Here is a 22,319-nt window from a genome sequence, read left to right on the forward strand (position 1 = left end):
TCGCGGAAAAAACGATGCAGCTTTCTCAGCCCTCCAACTGCTGCCCGTCTTGCAAGGGTCCTAAGCTATAGCCCTGCACTAGGAGCTCTCACGGCAATATTGGTGGCCCAAATTTTTAAACGTCTCATTGCGCACACATATGATTATCAATAGCTACCTGACATTGTAATCATTGGAAAGCCGGTGGGTAGCTTTAATAGGCAACCTGCCCGAGCGCAAGCACAGAAGAGCCAGGAGGCGATACTGTACTAGTTGGTATACGTGCATGCCGTTTAGCATTTATTCGGGCAGGAAATACCGCCTCTTGAGCCGGGCTCCCGCAGCCGCCAGTGCATGTGAAATATCTTGTATAGCATGGTCCAACACCCGCTGTGGTGGCTTATCGGCTATAGTGTTGCGCTGCTAAGCACGAGGTCACGGTAACGAGTCCCGGCCGCGGCGGCCCCACTTAAATGGGGGCGAAATGCAACATTGCCCTTGCCCCATGCATTGGGGGCACGTTAAAGATCCCCTGGTGGTCAAAATTAACACGGAACCCCCCAATACGGCGTGCCTCATAATCAAATCGTAGTTTTGGCACGTAAAACCCCAGAATTTAATTCAAATCAGCATGGTCCAACACACAGAGGCCACCGTGCATGTCCGCGAAGCGCATTTCAAGTAGACAGCAAACGATACCTGTGGACATATAACGCACAGTGGGCGAATGTATGCTGGTGGCGTTTCCTGCGTAGCGCCTCGTCTGTGAGAGAGGCTCCGTTCGTGACACATGCGTGCTCCGTGCACCCTTTCCACGCGCTGCCGACAAAATCGTCAGTGCTTTCGTGGGTTTATACGCTTTTTTTTCTGCCCTTATCACTTACAGTAGAACTGTTTGAACGAAAACAAGTCAGTCAGTCATAACGACGAACATATTAGCGAAGCCGCTCAACCAGAAGCAGTTAGCACTTACGAACGAATATATTCGTGAACTCGGCCCCAGATGTCCACTCACGTTCGGGCGAACCCAGACTGGGATTCTTGAATAAAGTTTATCCTTTCTCTCTCTCGCCACTCACGCTGGAAAATGCTATGTTTCTCGTCTGTGTGCTTTCTTTCGTTATCTTACGTAAATGAGTGCTCGTCGTGAAGTTAGCGAGCTGCATATAATACCAGTAAGAATTCATTTCACCCCACTTTTCCCTCCCCCCCTCCCCATCTTTTCATTCACGCTAGAATTTACTGGTGTGTAGTGGTCGATGAGATGTTTGCTGCCAACATCACCAATATAATAATACAGTGTTGAATCTACTCACGCTCACTGTGCCCCTTTTCCAGGATATGAAAACCTTTCAGTGGCGTGTCGATCAACTATTTGGCTTATGCTACACCTCCAATGACTGGCGATGACAGAAAAACAACTTTCTGATGATATGCAGTTTTTTTTATCCAGTGTAACCGCATACCATCGTTATTACCCATCTCGACCACCTACGCATCCTCTCTGTGAAATTTATAAGCTGAGTGGTCATAGCTATAGCTGGCAAATAGCTGTGTCCGTAGCGATTACAGTATAAAGGTACCGCTATGCTAAATCATTGTAACACACAATATAGTGTGTCCCAGTTAACGTTAGCCAAGCTGTTAAAAGAAAAAGAAATACATCAAAAACACGGTGCTAGATACAATCGTAAGACATACGGTGTTCGGCTGTCAAACCTAGACGACCGAACACCACCACCACGACCATCATCATCATCATCATCATCGTCGTCGACGTCATCATCATCATCATCATCCTATTTTATGTCCACTGCAGAACGTAAGCCTCTCCCTGCAATCTCGAATTATACCTGCTCTGCGCCAACCGATTCCAGCTAACACCTGCGAATTTCTTAATTCCGTCACTCCACCTAGTCTTCTGCCGGCCTCGACTGTGCTTCCCTTCTCTTGGCAGCCAGTATGTAACCGGTTGGTCCAGCGGTTACAGAATGGTCCGCTGGTTATCTGGAATGGTCGACCGGTTATCTAACCTACGCATTCCATTACATGCCGAGCTCCATTTCTTTCTCTTAATGTCAATTCAAATATCGGCTATGCCTATTTGCTCTCTGATCCATATCGCTCGCTTTCAGTCTCTTAACGTTACGCCTAACATTCTTCGTTCCATCGCTCTTTGCGTGGTTCTTGACTTGTTTTCGAGCTTCTTCGTCAGTCTCCAAGTTTCTGCCCCATATGTCAGCACCGGTAGAATGCATTGATTGTACACCTTTCTCGTTAATGGTAATGGTAAGCTTACAGTCAGGAGCTGACAATGTCTGCCGTATGCGATCCAACCGATTTTTATTCTTCTATGAATTTCCTTCGCATGATCAGGGTTCCCTGTGATTAAGTTACCTAGGAAAACGTATTCCTTCACATACTCTAGAGGCTGACTGGCCATCCTGAACTCTTGTTCCCTTGCCCGGCTATTGATCATTATCCTTGTCTTCTGCATATTAATCTTTAACCCCGCTCATATACTCTCTCTGCTAAGGTCCTGAATCATTTGTTGTAACTCGTCCCCAGTGTTGTTAAACAGGACAATGTCATCTGCGAGTCGAAGATTGCTGAGATATTCGCCGTTGATCTTTACTCCTAAGCCTTCCCAGTTTAATAGCTTGAATACTTCTTCTAAACACGCATTGGAGAGATTGTGTTTTCTTGCCTGACCCCTTTCTTTATAGGTATCTTCCTACTTTTCCTGTGAAGAATTAAGGTAGCGGTGTAATCTCTGTACATATTTTCTAAGGTATTTACGTAAGCGTCCTGTACTCCTTGATTACGTAATGCCTCTATGATTGCTGGTATCTCTACTGAATCAAATGCCTTTTCGTTATCTATGAAAGCCATATAGAGAGGCTTATTGTACTCTGCGGATTTCTCGATTACCTGATTGATGACATGGATGTGATCCATTGTAGAGTATCCCTTCCTGAAACCTGCCTGTTCCCTTGCTTGACTAAAGTGCAGTGTTGCCCTTATTTTATTGGAGATTATCTTGGTGAACATTTTATATAATAGTGGAAGTAAGCTAATGGGACTATAATTTTTCAATTCTTTAACGTCTTCCTTTTTGTGGATTAGTATAATGTTGTTAATGTTGGCATTCTTCCAGTTCTGTGGGACCCTTGAAGTAGATAGACAGCTCCTATATAGGACCGCTAGTTTTTCAAGCATTATGTCTCCTCCATCTTTGTTTAAATCGACTGGTAGTCCATCTTCTCCTGTCGCTTTTCCCCGTTTCATGTCTTACAATTAAGTCCCTTTTAACTGCATCGTTAGTTATAGAAGGAGCCTCTGTAACCTGTTCACTAATACTTCGTATGGAGGTATTGTGGCTGCTTTGGGTGCTGTACAGGTCAGTATAGATTTCTTCCGCTGCTTTTACTGTATCTTCGAGATTGCTGATGATATTACCCTGCTTATTTTTCAGTGCATACATCTTGGTTTGTCCCATGCCAAGCTTCCTTCTCACTGATTTCAGGCTGCTTCCATTTTTTACTGCTTCCTCAGTCTTTCTCACGTTCTAATTTCGAGTATATCCCTTATTTTCTCCTTGTTGATTAGTTTTGACAGTTCCGCGAATTATATCTGATCTCTTGAGTTGGACACTTTCATTCTTTGTCGTTTCTTTGTTAGGTCCTTTGTTACTTGGGAGACCTTACCTACTGGATGCCTTGGTGCCTTACCTCCCACTTCAAGTGCTGCTTCTGAAGCCAGCCTAGTTACGGTTTCATTCATTGCCTTTATGTCATATTCATCACTCTGTTTTAAATGACTCATTCTATTAACCAATGGCCCTCAGTACCCAGCAGCAGCGGAACACCTGATCAAGGCGGCGGTCAGACCTGTAACGCAGCATAGGGTGCTAAGAATCTCTGGACCCGGACAGGCCACCAATGGAAACTGACCCTTGCAACGTTTAGCACCCGAACCCTCTCGAGTGAAGCTAACCTAACAGCACTCTTTGAGGAACTATCAGGCATTGTTTGGGATATCATCGGCCTTAGTGAGATTAGAAGAACTGGTGAGGCTTATGCATTGTTCAATAACGGCCATGTCCTCTGCTATAGAGCTCTTCCTGATAAGAAGCAATACGGGGTAGGATTCTTAATCCATAAGGACATAGCGGGCAACATTGACGCATTCTACACCATTAATAAGAGGGTAGCAGTAGTGGTAATCAAACTTAATAAAAGGTATAGAATAAAGATAGTACGAGTCTACGCTCCAACCTCCAGTCATCATGATGATGAAGTAGTTCAGTTTTATGAAGATAGTGAATTAGCGATGAGAAAAGTGCGAACTAGGTATACTCTAGTTCTAGGCGACTTCAATGCAAGAGTGTGGAAAAGACAGGCTGGTGAACAAGCAATTGGCAACTACGGCGTCGATTCTAGGAACGCTAGAGGGGAGATGCTGGTAGAATTCGCAGAAAGAAATAAGCTGCGAATAATGGATACCTTCTTCAGGAAGTGCAGCAACAGAAAGTGGACCTGGAAAAGCCCTAATGGTGAAAAGAGAAATGAAATTGATTTCATACTTTCTGCCGATCCCAGCATAGTGCAGGATGTAGAAGTGTTAGTTAGGGTAAAGTGCGGTGATTATAGGATAGTGAGGGCTAGGATTTACTTCAATTTAAAGAGAGAGAGTAAAATTGGTGAAGAAGAAACAGGCCAACCTAGACGCAGTAAGAGTAAAAGCAGCCAATTCAGGTTATCACTTGCAGACCGAGCACCATAAATCTTATAATCGTATCTTAAATCGTGAATTTTTAATAGTTATTTTTCTTTTTGGCAGCTTCGCTAACGTTAGCTAGCACATACGGTATATCAGGAAAACCGATGACAAAGCATGTAATATTAACAAAAGAGAATAAGAAGCAGTGTAATATCGAGGAATGAGACGGATAAAGAATAGTCTGGCTAGGTTAAAATTAAAATAAATTATGGGGTTTTGCATGTCAGAACCACGATCTCATTATGAAGCACGCCGTAGTGGGAACTCCGGAAATTTGGACCTCCTGGGGTTCTTTAACGGGCACCTAAATCTAAGTACGCGGGTGCTGTCGCATTTTGCCTCCATCGAAATGCGGCCGCTGCGGCCGGGATTAGTTTGGCTAGGCATGCCGACAAGTACGACAATTATTGTGGCTAAGGTATCGATGACCATGGATAACGTGTAGGGCATGTAGAAACGGTCTCATTCGCAAGTTCCAAGAATGCCAGTACGTCATACATCATGGTACGTGAACTGTTAGTTAACTGCTGTTGGTGGACGGTTGGAAACAGCTGTGAAAAGCAGTTGTTTGCAGCATAGTCCCAAAACCCTTTGCAGTATATTTTGTTACTGCAAAAAAAATAATAAAACAAAAAAGAAAAAAAGAAAGAAAGAAAAAAAGAAAGAAAGAAAGAAAGAAGGAAAGAAAGATAGAGAGAAAGGAAGGAGAAACACGAATGCTTAAGCGTTAGTTGTGGTTTCGGTTAGGCGTTTTCGCTCTCGAGCTCGCGGAATCGCTTGGAGGTCTGAAGGTCCCATTTCCACCGTGACATTTCTGTGTAAAAGGATGTTGTATAGCTATTCTCGTTTAAACTATACCTATATACACTCCTTTCCGATGCTCGAGCGCTCGGTGGCTTTCTACGCATACGCTGGCGCAGCCGAAGGAGCTATGACGACGACGGCGTGACGAGAATCGGATGAATAAGCTGGAATGACGGCGATGAAAAGACCACGACGACATCACGACGACGGTACGACAACGAATGTGTGACTACGTCTGCATGACGGCGGTGGCGTGACGACGGCGTCACAATAAAGATTGAATGACGATAGCATGATTACGGTGGAATGACGCCGATGGAACGGAGAAGTCAATATGACGGCATGACGGCAATGTATGGTGACGACTGTATGACGACGATGGCACGACGAAACCGGCGTAACGACAACTGTAAGGCGGCGACTGTATGACGGCGATAGTGTGATGACGATGGCGTGATGACGATGGCGTGATAACGATGGCGTGTCAACGACGACATGATGACGACTCTATGACTAGATTTGGATGGCGTGACGACAACGACGACGTGGCGACGATGGCACATACCCAGCGACACACACCCAAGGCAACTCTTGACTGCACTATTTCCGGGACCGGCCCACCACTACGAACTGCGGCAACTACACAAAACTGAGGAACGAGCTAAGAAAATCTAACGCTCTGAAACGTTGAGCAAAATGCCACAACTCTACGTGTTCAATTCAAGTTTTGCTTAAGTGCCCTTTCTGATAACGTGATATTAACAGATACACAGATAGCGTCGTTGAAATGCAAGAAATGTTAAGGCCTGGGGGTGCAGAACTCACAACTTTCAATCTATGCAAAACCCAGTTTCTTCGGGCCGACGCAAGCACTACGCCCGCAGTCGTTAAACGCAGTGGCCTGCGCAGGATTAAACGGCTCTGCAGAACGTTGTTCCCGATAAAATCCCTCTCCTGTAAGCACTTGGCTGCGATAAGAAGACGACTGCCCCGGCAGTTCCCACAGAGACACGCCGTTCGCATACCAACAGTGACAGGCAACAACCCAGCTCGACGTGCGCGCGCGTGCACATGCAAACAGGGCGAAAGCGAGAGCTCTCTTTTTTTCGCCCTTTGTAGGACGCGTCCTTCGCAACGAGTTCGAGCGGCACTCGACAGCCTTCTGCCGCGCAAACAGGCGTCCTTACAGTTCGTCGTTGACTGCAATCACGCCAGGGCCAAACCTGAACGGGCCGAGTGATAGGGCACTCCCTTCGGAGTCATTAAGCGCGCCACCCTGTGTAACACCGGGCCCGCTATAGCGAAAACACTCCGCTGCAGAGTCAACGCTCTGCCCCAATTATTTGCTCGGTGCCAGTCATCGAGAGTATCGAATCCCGCCGAAGCAAGCGGTGGGGTCGTGTTCACCAAGGTTGCGTAATTGCAAATGAGCAGCTGTCTCTTTCATTTGGTTACACCTCTCTTCGCGGACTGAGTGGCGCAACAACAATAACAAAATTTAAAAAAACGGAAGAAAACATGCAGCATTTCATTGTCCCCATCTTGCGCTTGCTCTCTCTTCAACGTCCGTAAGACAATGGTGTCGTCGTCCCAGACAGCGCGTGTAACTGCTTCTCCCTCTCTGTGCACTGTCGTTGCGGCACACGCGGTCGCTTGTCGAGCCCACGAGCGCGCAAGTCTCGCCCGGCGCCCGTACCTCGTGACGCGAGCGGGACATGTGTGACCCCAATTTGGCTACTTTTCCTCGCCGCTGTGCTTTTCTTCTTATTATTATTCTTACTATCTCAACAACGCCGCGACTGTCGCGTGAGGCGCCCTTCATGTCCGCGGCGTTGCGTGCGCTGCCGCGCGCCGGCGGGTCAGAGCGTGTAAAACGGCGTGAAAGGCGAAATGCGAGTTCCTAGTTTGTTCGAGCGCTGGCAGACACGCACGACCCGAAGGTGAACGCAACCCGCCTTTGACGGTATTGCGGACGCGGCACTGTTTCCACTCCGCGCGTGGCCAACGACCGCTGAAAGCTCGCCATCTCCGGCCATGCCATGTTTGCTAAGAAAAGTGGCTTTCTTTTTTTTTTTTTTTTCAGAGGAAATCTTTGTGGCCGAGTATAATGCTCCTCGATGGTACGAATTGCTCGCACTCGTGTACACCTAAGCAAATAACACAGAGGCTTTCTTTTTTGAAAGCTCTGCAGTTTTTTACAATTAAGCCAACATACTTTACCTTCCGCATGAGAGTACGAAGGCTACTTACTCGCTCATTGCAGTTGACTGCTGTACAGTAGACTGCACTCTGGCATGGTGTTGCCCACTATACGATTTGACACAGCATACGGTAACACACATTATAAAAACATGTTAATCCCGAGAAAATCATAGCAGCACGAGGACTTTCTAACCGTGCTCTTCAAGACCGAGCAACTTACACTGCGCCCGGGGAACACAGGGATCGATTATTAACATATAACGAAATCACGAATCACTATTATTTAAGCAGAAGGGAATACCCATTTCCACACGGTAAGCTTTGCAGAGCCCAAGCGGTCACATTACGTTTGCTACAGACAAGAACATACCCAAGTCCAGATTTTATTAACAGGATCTATCCGGAGAGGGAAACTCAAACCAACTGTAACAAGTGCAATGGCATCATTACTCTTGACCACATGCTTTGTCAGTGCCCCGCGGTCTTCACAGACTGTGACAAGGAACAAGAATGGTGGCGGCAAATGCTACACAGTGAATCACTCTCTGGACCAATTACGGGCAGCCCAGAAGGCCCGCGATGTGGCTGAAGGGCTCGGCCTGACACTCCCAACGTGGGAGCGGCCCGCGTCAACCTAGGGTTGACCTTCAGGACCCAATAAAGTTCTTCATACCATACCATAGCGCAACCTGAACAGAACAGCAAAAGTAGAACCCGATCGATACGTCTTTGGGGGACAGAAAAAAAAAAAGAAGCTATGATGCGAGAAAACTGAAGAGAGAGAGAGAAATGTAAAGGCAGGGAGGCCAACTAGGTTGCACCATGGTTCGTTACTCTGCATTAGCTGAGTGATATGCGGGTGGAAGAAAAAAAATCAGTGCCATTCCATTCTGTGAAGATGGATATGAGCAGCGAAGTTGTTTAGCGCACCACACAGAGGTGCCCCGGAATACTGAACAAAGGTACGAGCATACTTATTGTCCTAATCTGTGGTCATCGTCACGATGTAGGTGCGCACATATATTCGCGCATCACCTCTGTTATTAAATGTGTCCGTCGTGTAGGACAATGAATGCCTCACACCCGTTTAAGCAAAGGCTCATATCCCCGTAAACGCGGCCTCCTTATTACGTCGACAGAAGTTCTACGCTGGAATTATGAGCGTAGTCTTCCAGCTGTTTGAAGATGACGACGCTAGAGTCATTGCTGATGATAGTTTTTGACACAACAGAGTCAGCTGTGGAAGAAGACGACGACGAACGCCTGAGCAGTGGCACTAGCGCGTTTGCGCGGTTGGCGCCGATAATTTTTTAACAGTCCTTTTTGAAAAAGCTGTACAAAACATTTTTTTTTTCAGAAACAACTGTTCTTACCCTTGTCCCTGAGACCTCTTCGGGTCCGACGTGTGACAAGGATAGTTCAAGGGCGCGTTAAAGGTCGCCGACCCTACAGGGGTATGTGTCATTGAGCTTGGACTCTTTGTGCACTATCACCAGGGTCTGCCCACATGATGATTTGTTTTTGTCAACATCTCAGGCACACGTTTTTGCAGATCCTAGCCATAGATAGCTTCGCTGTAGAAAAAAAAATGGAAAAGGAAATGAACAACAAGTGATGCGTGCGCGCACACGCAACAGTGTTCAGCGCACAATCAAAGATGGTCGCAGAGCTCAGCCATCTTCAAAATGTGCAGCAGCACTCTTGTGATCCGAAACGTGGATGTCAGTTGAGGCCATGGTCGCAGTATTTTTTCTTCCGTGAGCGCTGTCGTCCAGTCGGCATAAAGGGGCACGCATTGTCGGTCTTCGTAACACCCGACAACGCTTGAGGGAGCACTATACTCTCGATACAAAAACCTTATTTGAACAAAGCCTCATTTGAAAACCATTGAAAGAAAAGCTTGCTTGACGTTCGACAGAATGCCAACAAATTAGTTAAAACCCGCTCAATAAACGTCGTTGTCGCAACCTGGCGCTTAGATTGAACGATAAACACAATTTCTTGCAGCGGTCATTGATGTAAATCGCATTAAATGAATCATGTAATTTCCATCCGGTGCTTGGGTCGATAATAACAGCCTCTTTTCGAGTACTTGGAGCCCTTTTTCCAGTTTCCACACTGCCTCAAAGTAACCGCGCGAAGTATCAAAAGTTACGGACAGCTTCGGCAAATGTGGGCGTGGGGCGACTCCTCAACCCGGCTTTTGGTTTTCGATTTCGTGAGATGTTTTGAAGTCGGCGACAAGCGACGATCTGAACACGGCGATGGCAATCCTTCTGCGCAACGTACGAGGCGGGCTTTGCGAGGTGTCCGTTTGCAGCGGCGACATGCGATGATCAACGTATAAGCGTCTCCCACGGACGATGCCGCGTCGGTGGTGCACCGTCGCAGTTTCTGGACGTAACGGCCGGGAAGAGAAATGTAACAAGCGGGAAGCTAATATACATAAGCCTATGAGAACTAAACGGGACCGGTGCTTCAGAGCATAAGAGCCCGGAAAACGTAACAAACAGCAACGCATCAACGAAGTTCTGCTGTACATTCTATAAGGACAGCGAAATAACAAGCAACGCTGACAGAGTGCAACGACAGCAGATTACCTTCCTTCGAGACGCGGGGCTCATCGACACATGGTGACTCACCCTTACCTAGACGCATAGGAGGCTCAGGTGGAACAATTGCCGGCTATGTATGCCAGGCTAACCCGCCTGATGCAACGACACCACCACGCTGACAGCAGTATACAGTCAACTCTCAGTTATACGAACGTCGGCTTAACAAACATTTCAGAATAACAAACTTATAGAAAATTCCCGGCAGTCTTTCAATGCCTTCAATGCAAAAATATTTCAGTTGAACGAATTTTTGAATAGCGAATATTTCAGTTGAGCGAATCTGATCAGTGGACCAAAGCTCATTTTTGAAATCAGTTCAACGAAGTTTTGCGCTCTGCGCGCAGTGCTGGCGTAGCCGATGCCCGCCGCCCCGAAATCGCCCCTCCAGAGGTGGCTATGTGCAGCGTGGCAGTGAGTTGGATACCTGTACTGAACTATGTGATATGGAAACTGTTTCCAGTGTTCGTCCTAAAGGAGGAGACTGCGATGAGGAAGTTACAATGGCAGAGGCAGATTCAAATCTTGTAATCCAAGGCTGTAGGATATGCCTTGGAAAGTTGCGAGACTATGTTTCTCAGCAATAAGCTGTGCCAGAGGAAGTGCACAAAAACATAAACTCTCTGGACAGCTTCGTTACTTCTTGCGCTTTAAGAGCACCAGTGCAAATGAAAATTACATATTTTTTGCCAAAATTAGATAGGCAGCAACGTAACTGTTACGCACTTCATATATATTGATGTACATAACTCCATAAATTGCCTTTCACACGTTTGACTCGATGTCTGCTGTGCCCTATGCTGTTCCATATTCTAGTGAATATTCAGTTTAGTGAACTTTCAGTAAACTGAACTATTTCCTTGGGTCCCTTGAAGTTCACTCAAGTGATCGAGAGTTCACTATATATACTCATAGTTGCTTTTTTTATATCTTGCCGGAATTATAAATTAAGTATTGCGTGCATTTCTATGCCAGTGGCCGGATATTCGCGTTCGCTCTGGTCACTGACGTCGGGTAGCCATTACGTTGAAAACTGATTTGAAATATGTTGTGAAAATTTCCTCCCCCCCCAAAAAAATGGGGCCGAGGTTGAGCGAAGGGACAGATTCGATGGTGAAGTGAGCTCTCTATTTGTTTTCCTTTGTTTCTTGCATCTATATCTTATTTAAGGCAACGTTTACCTTGACTTTTAGTATACGCGTTTGCATCAATTATAAGTTTCCAAAAATTTACTTTCTGCATGCATGCTTCTTCAAAAACTGTCAACTTTAATTTCTTCGTGCATTCGATCGCCATGAAAGGAAAAGAAGTAGCACATGAAGTAGAAGTTTAAAAGGAGGAGGGAAAGAGATAAGTAGAAAGCAGGGAGGTTAACCAGAATAACGTCCGGTTGGCTACCCTACACCGGGGGAATGGGAAAGGGGAAACAAAGATAACAGAGAGAGAGAGAAAGTCGAGAAAAAAGTCACTTGCGCACTTTGGACGCTTTTCTTGTCGAGCTGCTGCATATAGGTGGTTAGTGAGAGAAGCTTTCCGTTGCGTTTAAATCATTCCCAGAACGAAAAAGCACGAAACCACGCCGACAAGCATTGTTCCTTAAAGGTTTTTGCAGTTTTCGTCACTAGAGCGAAACCTGAATGAGAGATACATCGTGACAGAGCTGTGACCTTCTTGCATTCCCAGAATGTGTGATATCTTGGCATCTACGGCGTCTCGAGTAATGAGATTCAAGCGGTGCGTTCGTGGTTAGCTTACATATTTTCTCTTGCTCTCGGCGGCCGCTTGGCCGGACTGCCCGCACTCTGTGGTCTTTGAAGCATACTTTCATACATTTACATAGATAACACAGGAAGCACTTCCATCCTGGAGAGTCAACAGGTCGCTCAGGCTGCGCCATGTGCGCCAACTGGCACTGCTTGCAATTCATGAACATAGGGCAAAATATACGGGCTTCAATAGTAGATGAGGTGGAAACATTGCTAGCGAAAGTGAATTCGAGCCTTCTGTGTCTGCCTTCTTGATAATAATTGAGTATCATGCTTTGCGATCAGCATACATAAAACTGTGCCAAGTAGAGCGCAAGAAAAATCGCTCTGCCAAAACAACGCTCATTGAAACCGGTCTTTGCTGACTATTGAAGGTTTTGGAACGCAAAGGATTCAAAGTAACGATACAATTTCCGGTACGGTCTAGCACGGCGTTCATAAGGTGCTATCGCACTACTGGGAGGAACCTCTCTCGGCGTGCTGTCGAGCTATGACGCAACACGAGACTGAAGCGCGCACGGATGCGGGCGCAACTCGCCTGTTGTGTGTCGTAAGAAGAATTCGCTCAGTGCTATTGGAGCGTGCGACATTCCACGGGAAAACCGGGCTGTCTCGCGTCTGTACTTAGGGCGCGTATTTCCTTAGCACATTGCAAACGTGACACTGAAGTATTATTTAGCAACGGTCAATTTAGTATTATACGTCATCTTTCTTTGTTTTTTGTTTCTCTAAAGCGAGAAATCCTCAAAATCATGTAAACACTGCATACTGATGCTCAAATTCAACTCATCATTTCTTCCCGTTCTGCTAGCCGCCTCAGATCATTGCTATATTACTGGACCGCGAGCGGGTCCAATGTGGTATTCAAATGTTGCACTAAAATCTTGCAAAGATCATGAACGAGCATAAATCAGCGGAGTAGGAGACATGTCAGCGGACAAAAAGAACTCCTTTTCCTCCTAAACTGAAGCAAACTCATTTTAATATTCTGCTGCAATAAGCTGTATAAACGGTTTATCTGTTTATATAGTACAATATATGTGCAGTATGCGTATATGTGTCGCCTATGAAGTAGTATTTAACGTATGTAGTTACACACCGTCGTGTATGATGCCTGAATGTGGGGTAATACATGTTTAGAAAAATAAATCGTGATTGCGTCATCACATCTTCTGCGTGTGTTGTGCTACACTCACCTAAAACTCCGTGCAATTCGGAAGTAAAAACAATTTTGAACAATTTGGTGCATTCTAGGCAAGCAGCCAAAACAATTAGAAGTGCTTCAGGCGTGCCACACATTCAGATACGAGAGGATTTTTCGCTGGTCCAGAAGTCTTCCAGCTTTCTCGCGGGTTAGGCACCTGGAAAGCGTCTTTGAACAGCTACCGAGCAATAAACTCGAATTAAATTTTCAGGCCAGCCCTCAATATCTGGTGGGCTTTCTGCGATTATCACTAATAAGCCTTCATTATTTGGTCGAATCAGCAACCGGCATAGCTTTTGAAATCTAAAGCCCGTGAAACATTTAGAGACACGCTTTGCTAACCATTTCTGGAATGCGCTCTCACCGATTCACAAAGCAAAAAAAGTAATAATAATAATAATGCAAAAGAATGTTCGAATTAACCATAGGCTCATGATGATATTTTGCTTGGTATCTGCTTACACTTCTATTGCCCACTTGTGCATTTACATTTCTTTTTAATTTGTGTGTGCGTGTGTGAAAGAGAGAGAGAGAGAGATTTGAGCTAATCGTTTCTCCAAAAACCCCCTTTTTTTGCGGAATGGCATTTGCATATCAACAATGGTAATAAAGAAAGCGCCCTTCATTCAGTGAAAAACTACAGCAGCTGTAGCTGCTTTAATCAGCTGTAGTTACACTACACTGTCAAGCGCATAATTCCTTCCTAAGTCGCCGCCTTCTGGGACCCTAATGCAAGTCACGTACACACGCTTTGCGGAAAGCGCGGAGGGGACTCGTCGGCTAATTATTTAGGTCTCGCATTTGCCCTAAACAGCCGGCAATGACTGCAATAATTAGCTTGCTTCACGCGTACAGAGCACTAAGGGAGATCACTAAGCTCGGCCCTGTTTTATATCTTTCGTTTCCTCGCTTATTTTCTTTATCCACAGTCATCCAATTCATTATTAATCATTTCATTCTTTTCATTGATGAAGAGTGTACGAGGAAGGGGTGCCTAGGGTCAACGTTTCAACTAGGAGACTTGTCGACGTCAACCCTTGACGCTGAGGCTTCCCTTCTTCACCGGATGTCACTGACTTCGTTTCTGTCTTCCTGTGACAATTTTGTCTAGTTTGCATTTTTTCGTTGTCATTCGAAATGACGCCCCATTTTCCAAGTGTTCTCTTCATCGAGCAAGGTAGTCTCGCTAGAACACATCTCTAAAACGCTTCATTTGCCGATCCTTCTTGCGCAACGCTTTTTCCAAGCGTGGCCAAACTTTTTTTTCTCTCTCCACGTGAATCTCCTCAAAACTCTTTCAGAGCCGTTGCAGCAGCGCGGCGTCAGATTGCAGCGGTGACTCACTAACGATGCCCAGTCGCACGCAATTAGACGTGCCGTGAAAAGGGTAAAAGCCGCGGCGATGGAACGCGCGGCGGAGGTAGGTTCGGAGACGTGAAGCGACCTGGCCGTATAGTGAGGGACAGACAGCCTCGTGAGGGCTCATTGAGAAGCCGCCCGGCCGTCACGCACTACTTCGCGCAGCTGTCCCGAGCGCGACCGATCTTTGGGAACAAGGCTCGTGACTCGTGGAAGACGCACGACGCGCTTCGAGGCGCGCAGTGGACGAGACCGCAAGACGTGCGCACGCCACAGCACGATCGGGCCTCGCAAACACGCGTCGGCTGGAGCGTGGCGGCTGCTCGGGCAACGGCGCGAACGTCTCGTGTCACGGTGTCCGTCGCTTTTATTCGCTCCCTGCTCGCCTTCCTTCTCTGAATTTCGAAAGGCTGACAAACGTCTCTCACGGATGGTCGCTTTCTGTTTCATTGTTGCGCTGTTTTCGGCTTTCTTTTCTTTATCTCTCTCCGTGATTTCTCTCTTTCATCGTGAAAGGGTCACACGACTCTCTCCTCATTTAAATAAAAAATTTACAGCCCTCCAAAGCATGAATAAACTCTGGTGATTTGCCGCTTTAAGTGTACCACGGAGCTCGTGCTCCCCTAGCCCTTCGTTTGACAGCCTCTACAACTGGCTGTCACAGTGTGTACACTAGTGAAGTGCTTGTGGTGTGCCAGCGGTGTCTCCTCGTGATTAAGCAACAACGCTTTTCTATCATCGTGTAAAAGTGCTTCTTCTGTGAACGTTTCGCCGCCCTATGAAGTTCCCCAGTAACGCTGATCTGCTCAGCGAGTGACTGAATTTCACCAATCATTCGGTTTCTCAGCGGGTGCGGGGTGGACTTCGTGGAGTAGAGCATCTTATCTCTGCGTCCTACGGTTATTTTGCTCCTTGCGGCATTGATTACTTCTTTTTGGAGCGTTAGTTTTACGGAATCCACTTACGCCATATTTGGCCATGTGGAATGTTTAGCAAATTTCACGTTAAATGTCCGGCCGCAGCCCGGTCGCAGCAGTTGCCGGCATGCCTTAGCAAGGTGCAAGGACGTTATATCCGCCTGTAGCCAACACAATCCTCCTCCTCCTCTTCCTCTTCCTTTGCACTTCAAGGATAATTTTCTTGTTTATTGTAGCTTAACGTGCAACTCTCTCCAATTGCTGTCACCGACTCTTGCTTATCAGATTTTTAGTGCAGTCTTACATGTGATATAGTAGATGCCCAATTACACGATACGGAAGAAAGTTTGAGGATCATTATCTATAGCTCCCATACACTCTTCGTGTTTGCTTTAAAGATAATGAATAAACATTTACGCCATATAGTTCGTTATGTTGCAACACTTTTACTCTGGGTTAACTGATCCAACCTCATCTTTACAAAACTAAGTGATTCAGCTTCCTTCCCTGACGCCTTTATGGTCCTGGCCCAACACCTCCCAGATATGGTTTGCCTCTCCGAGTGCTTCCTTTCCACCTGTTACTTCGAGTCGAATCTCGATTTTCGCTGCTTGAAAAGGAGAAAGCACTTTCTTGGCGATAGCACTTGAGCGCCTTTCGAGAGCTCACGTTCTTTTTCAGATGGTCCGCATAAGAGGTGATGCCGCTCGAGACCAAGAAGTGGAGCGATCGCACGGAAAGGGCACACGCGGCCGCTCGGCCAAAACCTGTCCCTCTCCCTCTCCACAGCTGCCCACGCTGGAAAGCACCAAGCGAAAACAGCCATCTTGTTTATTCCTCTCAACGTTTCGAGCAGCGCAGGCCTCACCTTCTGCGGTTGTGTTCTTCCTCTGCAACGCGCTCTTCCTCGGTTTACGTTCTGTTTCTTTTCACACCGATCACGGCGCGGCTTCTTTTTATCCCCACTTCTTTTTTTTCCTTACTCGTCACTTTCTGTCATTTCTACAAAGCGTGTGTTTAACTCAGCGGCCACCGAATCCTGTTTCTGTTGCGAATCACCCATTCCGTGTCAGCTCGACCATGATCGGCAATAAAGGAGCCCCCCCTACTCCCCCCCCCCCTTTTTTTTTCTTGCCTGCGCCTTATTTCTCCTCTACATGATTGCGAGGAAAGTGGAACGGCATTCTTCGCGAGTACGCGTGGAGGTCGGCGGCGAAGAATGAGCTTGAGGCGGTGACGTCGGAGAGGGAGCGAAGGCGCCCGAGGCAAGAGCTCGCGAAGGCCGCGGTCAGCCGCCGATCACTGCCTTCCGCTCACACTCCGAACCGGAGGCGGCTAATAATAATACAACGAACGTAACGACTCGAAAAACTCGATCCGAAATATGAAGCGGTTCGCGATCAAACCGGTGCCAAAAGGGACGCCAGAAGAGACGCCAGCGAAGAAAGAATGACAAGCATTCGGGAGGAAGGAGAGACGCGGAATTCGCATTGTCGGCTGCCGTGCGCGGCGATAAAAGAATCTCCCCTGGCGCGCGACTTCGTCCGCCCCACCTGCTGCGGCGCTCGGTTGCGTCGTCTTCACGGTTCATCGCTTTAATAAACGACCGCTGCAGCCAGATCACCACCGGCATCAACCTTCTTATTTTTTAGAGCCTCTTTTTGTCTGTTTATGCTCCCTCTCGTTGTCTTTCGTCGTCACCCCCCCCCCCCCCCTACCCTTGTGTGTTACTACGCTCTCAGAGGCGGTGGCGTGGACACAGCTTGGAATGACGGCTGCCGCTGTGTGGCTTCTATGTGGCCTTGAGACTCGGGTATCGGCTAGTTGCAGCTCCTGGCGCAGGTTGCTTCTGCTTCGTGTAGCATTGGGCAGGCGCGCTTCGAGAGCACGCTTTGGAAATGACGCCCAACGAGACGATGGGAAAGGAGGAGAGGTCCGGTCCATAACAATGAGCAATCAGCTAAGGCGAACGGCTCTGGCACACCAGAAATACCCGCGGCACGGTGCAGAAGGGTCGCTCAGAACTTCCCGTCTGGCCCGGGAGCTGCTTTGTTTACTGTAACAACACTTGAGCATTTCGGGGGTCGCACCGATCACGGCAGCCATAAGCAGCCATACGATGTGAAGCCTCTTCAAGCTATCGGGCACATTATTTTAAGTCTGCATCATGTGAGGCATCTTCGAGCAACTCGTGGACGTCAAGAACAACATTTTGGTGTCTCGAAGCCGCAAAGGTGATGCTAACGAGTTGCATGGAAACGCCTCGCAAGGTATGATTATTGCTGCATCTGGAGTCACTCTATCGCTACCGTTATCGGTGCGACCCGTAGGAAACTCAAGTGCTCGAATAGTAAGCAAAGCAGCTCCTAGGCCAGCGGGAAGTTCTGAGAGATCTTTCACAAGACCTCAATATAGTCGCGTGAAAACTTGTTCTTTACTCGACGTAGGTATTTCTTGGCTGCATTTATGTCTCCGTTAAATAACTTCAAACTCTTGAATTTCGGCTTCTAAAAACTTAAGATGTCAGGTTATTTTCCGTCTAACGCCGCACATCGGTATGAAATCCGAGTGCACAGTCAAGTCATTTCACTCCCATAAAAACATGCCATCACACCCACATGTCAGACCTGCGACCTGCTGGTATTTGGCAGCTAAATCCTGCCGACCATTGCAGCTGGAAATTAAAGCGTTTAACTAGTCTATGAGAGTATTAGGAATCGTGGTTTCTTTTGCAAAAGGCCGTGTACATAAAATAAAAACGTGGAAATGCGTGCTTTATTTTCACAACTAGGGTTCCGCGTTTTAAGCATGAACTGAAAAAAACGCACGCGCATTTGTTTTTCCAGAATTCAGTTTTAACTGAAAAAGGTCAGTAAAAGCAAATTCTTCTTCTTCTTATTATTATTATTATTTATTTATTTATTTATTTATTTATTTTATTACCTTTAGCCATGGAAGCGCACAAAGAAAACAGGGAGGGAGCAAGCTGACAACTGCCTCCGAGAGGGCCACAACGCCTGCCTACTCTTTCGGGAGGATGGAATGAAAAGAGAAGACAGGAAACAAATAAATTGGATAGAAAATAGGAAACGACGAAATGACAGAGAGACGGACAAAAGAAAGTAGGAATACGGAAAACAATGTCTATAAGCGGGATGTCAAATCGGGTGTCTTCATGAAATTTACCAAAGAGCCATAACACGTATTTCGGACGCGAAGGTGCGAGCCTATATATACATGCGCCCTTATGCATGGAGCCAGACTATGTCAACGTCATGCGATAGCCTGCCGCTTGTATAAATACTTACCCTTTTTTTCTCTTTCTTATTTGATTTCGCTTTATCTACGGTTCAAAATGAGAAGCCCTGGCTCTTGCCCTTGCAGTTTTCGCACAGCGGCCACTGCGGTGCACGACCTGGGCAAGCTCGGCGATGCTAACGCGGGGTCGTTATCTGCCTAGTATTTCTCTCTCTCTCTTTCTTATATTCGTTGGGACTCTGTACCCACATAATATCCGAAAAACTATAACTCAATTCATGTTCGCATTTCAAATGCTCTCAATCATAATTCCTGCATTGTCACACACGCCGTATGACGTAGTGCGCTGCTTCTCCAAAATTTTGTTATATTGTGTATTGGACAAAACTACTCTGTTGGAAGAACAGTAGCCACCGTTATGCAGCACGCTTCAACGTCAACGAGGTTAGTGCAACAAAATCCGGTAAGCTCCATGCGAAAAGATAATCCACCAGAAAAAAGCCGGTGACAGTTCATCTGCAAAATATATTCGCCGATGAACACAGAATTTTCTGGCGGAAATAAGAACTCAGGAAAGTACACTGAGTTTGGGAAAAAATGAAAACAGGAAACGTCGAACCCTGTTCTTTGACAGAGCAACTCATATATGCAGAGCCTTACCACATATAATCACATGGGAAGAACATGTTGCACTGTGGCCTGCAAATTCAGCAGAAGATGAAAGATGCAACAGAAGATTAGTGCGCTACTGTGAAAAACGGTTGCTCGTAATTCAGATTCGTGAGGGCACACTCAGTGGTAGGTTCGCCCTGTGTGCCGCTTTAATGTTCTCTTAAACGGCGATAAGCTGTCGCGCCAGATAGCCTGCTCCCGATACGGAATGTACCTTCTGCCAAGAAAAAGGGGAAAAAAAAAGAAAACTAATATATTTGAGTGATCGCGGACCTCTTGAGAGGAAGCTTTAGCTCGGGCTCAACTCCGACGCGGCCTATTCAAATACATGTAAAACGCAGAAACGTTTTTATTAGATAACCCCTGGACCGATTTTGATGAAATTTGTTGCATTTGAAAGAGAAAGCTAAATTCTAGTGACTGTTGGAAGGGGAATTTCGATTTAGGGCTTGCATTTTCTTAAATCGATTTTCAAATATTAGACCGTTTGAAAAAAAATGGAAGCACGAAGTTTACAAATTCATAGCTCTGCATCAAGAACTGATATCGCGGTTCTGTAAACGGCATCCATTAGATCATTCAAAGCGGACAAATTCAATATATCATTTTACATCTTACGTGAATTTGTTACGTCGCTTACAACGGTTTTGCAAAAGTTGTATTTCCCTATGATTAAATATTTTTTATATTCATGTGTAACGCATCAATTTTGTCCGCTTTATATGTACTATTAGATGCAATTCACAGAATTGTATTATCATGTTTAGTGGTTGAGTTACAGAGTTGTAAACATGATAGTTTCGTTTTTTGAAAATTTTCGATTTTTGGCAATTTTTAATAAAAAATTCACGACCTAACTCAAAAATTCGAAACCAACAGTCACTAGATTTTAAGTTTGTCTTTTAAATGCAACAGACCTCGTCAAATTTGGTGCAGTGGTTGCCGAGAAAAACGAATTCTCCTTTTACATGTATTTAGATAGGAGCACTCGAGCTAAAGCTTCCTCTTAAGAAGAAAAATGAAAAAGATGCTAACTGTAGTTAACTACAGATGCTAACTGTACTGAACCACGAACGATAATATTGTTGTTTTTTTTTCGGAAGTAAATTGCTCAAATGTTATCTCATTTAGTGTGAGGCATGCATAATTTAGGAAGCCTAGGCACTTGCACAATGCTATTGTGATTCATTCGAAAGCAGACCCGTCATGTGCACGCGGCATGTGATTGCGAGTACCTCAACAGAAAACTGGAACACAGTTGCCTTCTGTGGCAGCCTAGCAACGCGAGGCAAGGGGCCGAGGAAAAAAGCCGCTCCAGATGTAGATTAAACAAATATGAAGGCGCCAAGCTGTGCAGGGCATGTATAAGCAAAGCGCTTGCATTAACAATGCCACGCACCCGCCTCAAAGTTCGGCTCACCGCTCGACAATTGAGGTTGTTGCACAACGACTAGCGAACAATGCCTGGGTGAGAGAAAAAAAAAAGGGGGGGGAAGCGCAATAGCGAGGCTAGGGACACAGAAATGAATTGCTGCATATGCAAATACCGCGCCCTTTCTAGGGGATTTTCTGCCGCCTATGAAAGGGTGCCCCTTGAAGTGGCTATACGCTGCGTCCCGTCAGTTGGCTGCGCCATTACATGATACTGATCGTATGCGTGGTCTTAGCGACTAGTGCGCATGGTGACAATATGCTCGGTTCAGGTAACAGCACAGCGGAGACATATTTCTGTCTGTGAATTCGCACAGCTCAAATGCTCGTGTGTGTTCGTACAGAGCCTTACTCGCGAGTACATGGAGTACAACTGCGGCTCATATACACACTCCTAAGCACACTGACGCTCCCTGATTTGTTTTAATTGTTAGCACGTTTATTTGTCGTTGTTCTTTTCTAATGCTCTGAGAAAACTTCTGCTCCGAGCACCTGTAGGAGGATGGCTGCCTCGATATTCAAAGCTTATCGCTGTGCGCGCGGATATGTGCACTTGGCCGCGCATGTGTACTGACATGTTTGAGAACGTGTTTGCGTGTTCTTACGAAAGGCCACAGGCGTTGGGACCACGTATCTTTCAGATGTACCATACAGAGTGCTAGCTGGAGTGTCAGCCACTGGCCACCAGTAAAATAAAGTTGCCGTTTTTTCTCTATTTTCCTTGTCGTTTTAAAGAAACTACGCCAAAACAAGATAGTGCATCGATTAGGAGGTTACATTTAAACTAGAGATACTAGATTGCTAAAAGGAATGTGTGGTGACGCAGATAACTGCAGTTCAACCTGTCCTCTTCGATTGTGATGCCCAAGTCGCACTGCACGCAGATGCAGCCAAACGACTACATTGTCCGTGGTTGATAGTGGACCAGCTACGGCCGCACCTTCGCGAATTGTTCGCCGAACTAAGCTGTCGCGGCGGCGGTGCCCAGAATGAATGCAGCGCACACGGCTCGGCTGGCGCGCATTATACGAGCGCCGTCTTGCGAAATCGCTCGTCTTTTCCAGCTTGCCGCACGTGTGTGCAAGATATGCATCTGCCTCGCGCAACTTTAGATCGCGTCTCGCCTATTCTTCTCCGTTCACAAGGCTGTCCCAGCCGTGAGGCATGCGCGGCCTGCTCCTCTTACACCAGTTCTAAGAACGTTCTCAAGGTCACGTGCAACGCGTCCATTGGTTGAGCCCATTCGGACGGAAGTCATTCGCTACACCGCTGTCACTTCCCCATACATCACTGAAAATTTCAAAATTGTTGTATGCCAGCTTTTCCGTATTCC

At 46.4% G+C, this 22,319-nt stretch overlaps 1 protein-coding gene across 1 annotated transcript in view; it reads right to left on the bottom strand.

The window, feature by feature from the left end:
• Positions 1-22,319, bottom strand: part of CalpC (calpain C) — a 100,626-nt gene that overhangs the window by 68,919 nt on the left and 9,388 nt on the right. The gene's annotated exons all lie outside the window — the stretch shown is intronic.

This window comes from Dermacentor andersoni, chromosome 2, assembly GCF_023375885.2.
Source record: "Dermacentor andersoni chromosome 2, qqDerAnde1_hic_scaffold, whole genome shotgun sequence".
NCBI classification, from domain to species: Eukaryota; Metazoa; Arthropoda; class Arachnida; order Ixodida; family Ixodidae; genus Dermacentor; species Dermacentor andersoni.